A 10496-nucleotide genomic window follows, 5' to 3' on the forward strand; every position below is an offset into this window, starting at 1 on the left:
GAATAGTAAAGAATTGTGATTTCAATTATGATTTATGTATAATTGATTTTGTTGGAATTGCTTTAAATGTTTGGTTGTGATTTGATAAATTCAATTTCGTGATCAAAGTCATTTTATACAAATGATTTATATTATTGACAATGAATATTTTGAGTTTTGGAATTTGATGAGTATTCAGATTTCCAAATTAATTGCTGTAATTTTTGTTAAGGTATATTGTATTATGTTTTAAATTATAGTTGTGCACCACTAAGTTCACCACTCAGCGATAGCTTTGTATGCTGTCGTAGGTGAAAAGAGCATAAAGGAATTGAGTAAGCTTCTTTGAAGAGACATTCAGATCAACTCCCGATATACCCATGTACACAAGTTTTGATGTATGCATGTAATAATATGTATGTAAATTATTTGAGCAATTGTATAAAAACTCTTGTAAAATATTTTGGTATGTAATTAAATGTAAATTATTGTGATATAAATGTTAAGTCTTGTAATCAATGAAATATTCTTTATGATAAGATTGGTTTGAAAATAAATTGATTTGATTATTGAGATTTGAATTGTGAGTTGAAATGAAGTTATTGAAGTTGTATTTGAGAAAATATATTGGGAGTGTTTTCCTTTTCAGGTTTAAAGAACTGTTTTCTCAAAACATAGCCGAAACCTTACTGAAATTTTGAAAATTTTTTATAACACCAGATTTTAAGCGATGATTTAAATTTCACGAAAATTATTTTAAAATCCCTTGTAATATATCCAATGTGTTATCGGTAGGCGAAGTACAGTAATTCATTACGTGTACTATGGGATCATGTTACATCTTACGGAGGAGTAGGGTGTGATAAAATTATGGACTTAACTTGATCAAACTGCTGAACAAAGTTGGATCGATAAATCTGTCAGAGCTGAATCTGCAGGATGAACAGTGACGTGAACAGTAACCGTGTTTTGGTCATAACTTGAGCTACACAGCTCCGAATTAGGCAATTCAAAAAGGAAAATAAAGTTAAAACCTAAATGAACAATTTTCATGCAAAACACCTCACCAAATTATGATCGAAACTAGGTAAAAATTGGGTTCAAAGATTGGGGCACCAAGCTGTCCCAAAACCAAAACTCTCTAAAGTTTACAAAGCTAATTTATGATGCATTAGACATTCATGCAATGAGTTCTTGGCAACAATTGAGATTAGTATTGAGGTATTCTATTTGTGTATTTTCAGTAGAGAAAGAGGTTGGGACGGACCGGGAATAGTGAGTAAAGAGAAAGGAGAGCATTAAAGGTTTGTGCACAACTAACCTTTTCTTCGTTTTTAAACTTATAAATTGCTTGGAATGTGTTAAATTGAATGAGTTTGCTTTGAACAAGTTTACTTTGACTGCAATATGGTTTTTCTCTTGCATTTAAGAATTTTGGGTGTTGAGACCTTTATATGGATATTATGATGAATTTAAATGTGTTTATTGGTTTATAAATGTGATTGTTGAGTGGGAAATCTTTTGTAACTGTTTTGAAATCACAGTTAGCATGACAGTCCCTTTCGGAACTCCCTAGTAGTAATGGCTACTTGGGGTTAATAATTAATATTGATTATGTCTCCCATTAATAACGGTTAGTAGGGTAAGACTACATGAGTACTCATTAGCTAGCTAGCCCTTCCCTCATTAATAATGGTTAGTGAGGTTGAGATTGCTTTGTCGTGGTGTACAATACGGCACTGATCGTGAAATTTTGTGTCATGGCCTAAACTGTGTGTTGATGTTGGCAACACTAATTCTTTGTGAATTATGATTTATGAAGTGTGATTTTTCATTTGAAATGTTATTCCAATAAATGGCTCTTATGAACTATTGTGATGTTTTCATGCTTAAGAAGGATGTGATTTATTATGCTTTGACAAATTGTGTTTAACCTTAAGTTTTGAAATTTTAGTTGTGCACCACTGAGCGATATACTCAGCGATAGCTTCTTTATGCTGTCGCAGGTAAGGGAAAGGAGAAGGCTGCCGAGTGAGAGACTTGGAAGTAGCATTTTGGTACTGTTTGTGGGTATATATTGTAGGTATACCACTGTAATTTTCTTTTTATGTATTTTATACCTATATGTATGGATGTACGAACATTGAGCAGTTTGTATTTAAAAGCATTGCATTGCTATCACATTTTGAGTTTGTAACTATTTTGTATTTTACTTTGAGACTTATGAAAATGTAACTTTTGTAATATTTAGTCTATCATTATTTCCAATGAATGTTTACATGAAATTTTAACTATTCTCATTCAGTTTTCCGCAAAAGAATTGATAAGATAAAAAGCTATGGTTTGTTTTAAAATCCTTTGTAGCATAACTAATGGGTTATCAATAGGTGGAGTTCGGTAATTCATTAGGTATGCTACGGGAACATGTCGTGCCTTACAAGGGATAAGGTGTGACATGTTTTAGTGGTATCAGAGCTTTGGTTTTTATGCAAGTTTTGAAATTGCATGTTTGAAAATTTTTTATAATTACAACTGCTCAACTGTCATTAATTGATACATATAGTGCATTACATCATAAATATGGACTAATAGAGGGAAATCTCCTTATGTTGGTTGTCCAGGGAGTAGAATTCTTTGTGATTCAGTATGGATGAGGGGGATCACATAGTAGAGCAATCAGTAGCAGCTGAGGTACAAGAGGAGGCCCCAGCTCCTCAGAATGCTAGTGGGTCAGCTGCACCCATCCCACCCATGTAGTTTCCTGCTCGGTTCACTCAGCAGATGGCTGCACCAGTCCAAGCTCCTATGCAAACACATCCAGTGCAACCACCATCCCCAGCCAGGCAATATGACAAGTTATTGAAGTATGGGGCAACAGAGTTCAAGGGTATAGTGGACCCATTGGAAGCTGAGCAATGGTTAGAACGGATGGAGAGGGTCTTCAAGAAATTGCACTGCACAGATGAGTTGAAGTTTGAATATTCAATTTCCCTGCTGCATGGAGATGCATATGAGTTGTCACACCTTACCCCTCTGTAAGGCATAACATGATCCCGTAGAATACCTAATGAACTATCGAACTTCATCTACCGATAACTCATTAAGTACCCTACAATGGATTTTAAACAATTTTCTTACTTTTGACAAGTGGTGAGCATTTTCTAATAGGTATTTAAAACATATGATTAAAAGTAAATCTAGTTAATATTTTTGGTCCATTTTGTTTTTCTGCAAATTTTATAAAAATTTTGATAGAGTTCGGTCTGTATTTTGAAAAACCAGTTCTTCAAATACCTGTAAAAAGCACTTCTAAAAATTTTTCTCAATAACTAATTCAATTTCACAATCAAACTCAATCCATTTCAATCAATTTCTCAAGTTCAAAATTCAATAATCCTCAAAATACTAGCAATATATTTCATTTAAATTAAATAAAATAGTTCCACTCATATTTCATTAAAGACAAAACAATTTATACACATCCTTACAAATTTATATCAAAAGAAACACAAACTAAATTTTATTATAAACTTCATATAAATTTTTGTACAAGCTGCTCAAGACCCATTTACATGTCCATACATTTATATGCAATACATACATCAAAAGAAATATTTACAATTAGGGTATAAATTATACCCGATAGCTTCAAAGCAGGAAGATCCTCAATCCTTAGCACTCTCATCACGCTTCTTCTAGTTTCTCAGATTCGCAATGAGAATAGAAGCTATCGCTGAGTACTAGGACTCAGTGGTGCACAACATACTAAAATAATCTTTATGCGGAATATAATCACATTTATTCAAAAATTTGACTAAACATAAGCATTAAACACAAAACATGAATTATGAAATTTTAATGCAAACCAAGTTCATTTCGAAGTATCAAAACACATTTCATAAAACCCACAGTTAGATCATGCCATTCGAAACAAATAGAATCTCAATAGCCAGAGGCTAAAGAGAAATCATATCACAAGGCTAGCTAGCTCAAATATATGGATATCCATTCACATCCTCTTCTACTCGCACACCTCAACACTTCTCCAGAGAAGGAATCAAAATTCGAAACTAATTACCCCACTAGTCGTGCTAGTGAGGTGTTCAAATATATGGTCATGACACTATGGTTTCAAAACTTATCTTAACAATTTGCTAAACATTGCTATTTCAAATATACACAATAACTTTCACAGTTTAATCAAAACATCATAAATAATGTCACAAATAAACTATTAACAATTCCAAATCACAAGTAAAATACATATTTCATTCACTTTATCAATAAATTTTAAAGCATGAAGATGTTGTGCACAAACCTCATGCGAGTCGCCCCTTAGCCTCGACTCGGTTCCTCGGGTTCCTTCCCGATATTCTTTTCAACTGAAACACACAATTTTACAATGTTTCAGTACTAGAACTTAACATAAATCCAAAATAAATTTAGCCTCATTTTTACCTAGGTCTAACGTGCTAAACTCGACGTTCTTGAAATTTTGTGTTTTGAGCTACTATTCACTGCACTATTTAAGTCAAATTATTGACTTTCTAAGGCTTAATAGGTATGGGAATTCCAACTTCACCCACATACTACATTTTGGTAATTATTGACCATTTTTCATCTCACAATAGACCAAGGTCATCATTTATGTATTTCTCCAAAACTTGGTTCACAAACCCTAGACTCCAAACCCTAATTCACTTTAATTGTGCAATTAACTAAATTCAAAACTTTAAACTATAATCAATCAACTAATTAAAACTTTTAAACTCATTCTATCTCATTTAATTCATGCAATTCATACTCCCTTCAACTAGGTCAAAATTTCAGTTTAGTCCTACTCCCATGTTTGTTTCATTTAATCAAGTTCTAAGCTCACTTTCAACCATCACATATGCATTTGAATGGATAAATAAAGAGTTTAACATACTAACCTCAATTTAAATGCCAAGCCTTCAATTGTTCTCTTTCTTTCCTCTTTCTTTCTTGTGTTTAAGTTGAGATTAAAGGTTCTAGTGAGGTATTTAAGGAAGTTATGAAGGTTAAATAAAGAGAATTAAGCTTAAATGTAAGCTTACCGGAAGAAATTTTCATGGAGGGAATTTGGGGAAAATGGGGCGGCAAGATGGAAGGAAGAAGAGACTTTTCTAATTTTTTTTTTTGTTTTATTTTCCTTAGTCTTATCCCTTTTTGAAGACCAAAATTCCCTAATTAATAAAATAATTTAATTAATCTTTTATGACATCATTCATGATGTCATCACCTTTGACTTTTCTAACTTCTTTCTTCTTTTTTTTTTTCTACTTATTTTTCTATTAGTTCTTTAATTTAATTTTCGATTTCGAAATATTCTTTTCTCCGATTTTATTTGACAGTTAGGTCAGGAGTCAGTTCTCGGGGTCAATTGACCAAATTGCCCCTCGCCGGTTCATCCCGGTTTGCAAATAATCCAATATTTCTTTCGGCTCCCTGACCTAATTATTTGACTGACTTAACAGTTCTTTTTCGTGATTTTCTCTTTTCCACTGTGTCCATAAGGGTCCTAAAGACCGCAGCGTCACTTTTTACGGTTCAAAATTTGAGTTTAAAATGACTTCGCAATCGTTCCCGAGGAGGTCACTCATCGTTGTGACTCTCGTCTCGTTTAACTTCTTATGTTCTGTTTTTCTTATTTATGCTTAACTAATTGAACATTACTAATTATTTGTGTTTATGGCTTCTCTAATTGACTTAAGTGTGGTTCTAATCCCCTTAATTGTCCGGACCGACACCGGTCACCGGAACAGTGAAATATACCAGGCTATGCAATTAGGGGTGTTACAATTCTCCCCCCCTTAAAATAAATTTCGTCTCGAAATTTTACCTGGTATCAATCTCTGAACAGCTGTGGGTGCTGTCTCCTCATGTCCTCTTCTCGTTCCCAAGTAGCCTCCTGGCCCGAATGATGGTTCCACAGCACTTTTACCAACGGTATCTGCTTGTTTCGTAGCTGCTTCACCTCATAAGCCAGAATCTCTATGGGTTCTTCTTCATATGTAAGGTCTGGATTTACTTCAATTTCCTGTACTGGTAGTACATGAGATGGGTCTGATCGATACCTCCTCAACATCGATACATGGAAGACGTTATGTATCTTTTCCAACTCTGGAGGTAGTGCCAACCGATACGCCAAAGGACCCACTCTTTCTAGAACCTCATATGGCCCAATGAAACGAGGACTCAGTTTCCCCTTTCTGCCGAATCTCATAATTCTCTTCCAAGGAGAAACCTTGAGGAATACTTTCTCACCCACTGCATACTGAATATCCCTTCTTTTCAAATCAATGTAGGACTTCTGACGGTCTGATGCAGTCTTAAGTCGACCTCTAATCACCCTGATTTTCTCTTCAGTTTGCTGAACGATTTCGGGTCCAATTATCTTTCTTTCACCCACGTCATCCCAGCACAATGGGGTTCTACATTTTCTGCCATACAAAGCTTCATATGGAGGCATTCCAATGCTTGATTGGTAGCTGTTGTTGTAAGCAAACTCAATCAAAAGTAAGTGTGTATCCCAACTACCCTCAAACTCAATCACACAAGCCCGTAGCATGTCCTCCAAGATCTGAATTACCCTCTCAGACTGGCCATCTGTCTGTGGGTGGAATGCAGTGCTGAAGTTCAATCTAGTTGTGACACCCCTTACCCGGCTACAGTGTAACCGAGTAAGCTATGTCACACGGTGTACCGGCACACTCTATTTTACCTTAATTATTTTTTTTTTGTCAAAGTTTTGAATATAGTTTGTGAAATATTGTTCATTTATTGAAATTATAATTTATTTGAGGTTCCGAAAATTTTATAGAAAATCCGACAGAATATCGGCTAAAAATAGAGAAAACAGTTCTTCGGAACCTGTTAAAAACACTTCCAAATAATTTCCAAACAATCCCAACTTCAATTCATCAACAAAGTCTCAATATCAAGATCTCAACAACATTTCTCAATTTCAGTTCTCAATCATCCATCACATATGATAATCAAGTATAAATCACAAATAGATATTTACTTTTCCATTCACAAATACAATTTTCATAATTTACATGAACATCAATATACATTACACAAGTTTAATTACATATGAGAAAATCAAAATTAATTACAAAATGCCAAAATGACACCTAGTGTCCTACCAATGCACTGCAGAAGTTGAGGTGACACGAACACTGTGCAGAACTGCAGGATGGACTCACCTAGTCTGCGGTCTACTGGGCTCACGATCTGTATCTCCAGAACCTACGCGTGGCAAAAGCAACGCGCTAAGCAATAATGCTTAGTGGTGCAATAATAAAATAAAAGAAATAGCAAGAAATAAATATGTAATGAATGTATGTGTTTTATTTATTAGGTATTTGTATATCATTTACCTTGTCCACTTTTATTCATTTGGTTGCCCCAAGTAACCTACACTAGACGACTGGACTGGATAACGGGTAAACTGGCACTGGGTATCTAGTGCCTCGGGCCGTCACACCATCGGTCACATATGCATCTCCCAGTAAATGCAGCTACCAAGTCAGAATAATCTCAGGCACAAGGCCAAATTTCAATGCAAGGTCAGAATGGCTAAAAGCCATGAAATCACAGAATAGCATATTGCCATGTGCAGTACTGCTAACTGAACCCTATTGGCATGCCAAACTATCCAAACCAATCTTGTTAGGTATACTAGGGCATTTGGAACTTTTAAATTCTTTACTTTGTGAATTTCAAGTTTCGGTGTCACTATTCACCTCTTTGGTCAACAAAAATGTTGACTTTTAGGTAGAAATTAGGTACATTGGTTTTGGCACTCCCAACATACCACATTTTGTATTTAAAACTTGTTGGAATTGGTCACCATTACCATTTCTAACTTAAAACCAAGAGGGCAGAAATTTCAGTTTTTGAAGCCTAAGTTTACTGTTCTATTAAGCACTGTTACAGTGGGAATTTGAAAAAATGGCAAACATGAAAGTTGTTCCTTATTTTGTCTAGTTGAATTTCCTTTTTTGAATCACTCCATTTGGAGTTTTGTAGCTCCAGATATGGTCCAAAAAGCACAGTTGACCGGATTTCCAAAACTGCAGAATTACCAAATCTACAGTACCATGAACAGTGACTGTGATTGCATTTTTGAATAGGTTCTGGCCATAATTTGGAGTAGGTTTCTTCATGAAAGTTGTTCTTCTATGTCTTAACTTGTTGCTGTAAACATTTCAGGTCAATTGACCATATCTACAGTGAGTTATGGCCAAATGAACAGTTACTGTTCATTTGGTCATTTCTGCAGGTGTTGTTGCAGGGTATCCGGATTGGGGCCAACTTTTGGTCTACTTGCTTTGGTCTTTTGGGCATGGTTTCTTCAAAAAATGTGACATTATAAGCCTAGTTTCATGTCCAATTGGCCAAACACTAATTGGACCTACACAGCCAAAGTTATGGCTGTCTGAGTGGGCTGGAATCTCAGCCACCCTTGCTTCTGTCCCTAGGCAGCCTACCATTTCACTTTGCCATGCCATATTTCAGTCTAATTTATGGTCAACTTACCTCAAATGGTCACTAATTGACCATTAGAATGTTCTTTAATAATTTTATAAGCAAAGTCAAATTTTCACTCCTAAACCCTAGCTCAATTTCAAAGTTTTCACAAATTTCCTTAGTTAACTCTTTTATTCTTTGTATATATATATGTATACACTTTAAACATAAGCTCTAGTTCTCTCTAAGTCCATCAAACAATCAAAATCATTCCTTCCTTAGGGCTGCCGAAAATTGAAGATACTCTAACATATATAATTTACTTTAAATTATTACAATTTCTTAACTTAATTTGATGCTCTAACAAAGATTAAAAGAATGAGAGAGGAAATAAAGCACTAACCTCTTTGCTCAACTTATTGAGCTTGTGAAAACTCTAGAATTTCTCCTCTTTGTGGCTGCCTAGAGTTACCTTGTGATGTGGGGATAAGTTTTAGTGAATGGAGTAGGAAAATTTATGGTGAAATGAGGAGAGAACTTGAGCTTTGGTTGAAAATCAATGGAGGGAGGAGGGTTTCGGCTGGTTTGAGTCCAAAGGAAAAAGTTGAAAATTTTCTTTTATTTTCAGCCTCTTTAGTTTGTTTTAAGTGTATTTGTTATATGGTGATTGGTGGACAATTTTTAAATGACATCATTATGATGTCACAATTCCCATTTACTTACTTTTCTTTTTACTTTTGTTTTCTTATTTTCATTTCTCATTTTTAATAAAATTTTCATCAACATTAATTCATATTTTATGTCACAATATTTATTTACTCAACTGGCCAAGTCAGCCAAAAATCACCTCTAAAGGCGAAATGACCAAAATGCCCTCCGTTTGGTTTAACGGGTCAAAATTGTCTGTACCGATTGAAAAATTTTTCTAAGTATTTTCTTGGCATTCTAATGCCATGGGAACCTCAATGACCCTTCTCTGGAGTCCCAAAAATTATTTTATAATTTTTCCCCCTGGTTTAGGGCTCCTAGTTGCGAGAACCGCAACTTCTCTCTAGGTTACCCATCGCTAGGGCACCGGCTCGTTTAACTCGATTGTATTTTATTTCTAAAATTTTTACTAAATTTTTCTTATTAATATTTGAGTTGATTATGGTCCCTCTCTTAAGTTTAAATATTTTTCCGGACATTCTAGCTGTCCGGACCGACACTGGTCACCGGAACAGTAGGATGTACGGAGTAGTTACCGGGAGGGTGTTACACTAGTTCCTAGGGCTCTCTGAAGACTACCCCAGAATCTAGAAGTGAACCTAGGATCTCTGTCTGACACGATGGATACTGGCACTCCATGCAGTCTCACAATCTCATCGATGTATAACTTGGCCAATCTTTCTAAACTGTAGTCCATCCGAACTGGCAGAAAATGAGCAAATTTAGTCAGTCTATCAATAATGACTCAAACTGCATCATGACTCTTCTGTGTCCTCGGAAGTCCCATCACAAAATCCATCGTTATTCTCTCCCATTTCCACTACTGGTAGTGGATGTAACAACCCAGCGGGTACTTGATGCTCTGCCTTCACTTGCAAACAAGTTAGGCATTTGGATACAAACTCTGCCACATCTCTTTTCATACCCATCCACCAGTAATGCTCCTTTAGCCCCCTATACATTTTTGTGCCACCAGGGTGCATGGCAAAAGGAGACTCATGTGCTTCCTTCAAAATGATCTGCTTCAAATCAACATCATTAGGAACACACATTCTGCCCTGGTGTAGCAATAGACCATCATCTCTGATTGAGAATTCTGGTTTCTTGCCTGTCGGACTTCTTCCATCAACTTCTGATACTTCAGATCATTCTGAACAGCCATTCTAATCTGATCAATCAACACTGGCTGTACATGCCATGCAACTGCTGTCTGCCCATCATCATTAATCTCTAAGCTAGCATGCAATGATCTTAACTCATGTACCAAAGACAAAGGAGTAACTCGTAGACTTGCCATAGTCTTGCGACTT

The sequence above is a fragment of the Hevea brasiliensis genome, chromosome 4 (genome assembly GCF_030052815.1).
Source record: "Hevea brasiliensis isolate MT/VB/25A 57/8 chromosome 4, ASM3005281v1, whole genome shotgun sequence".
Lineage (NCBI taxonomy): Eukaryota > Viridiplantae > Streptophyta > Magnoliopsida > Malpighiales > Euphorbiaceae > Hevea > Hevea brasiliensis.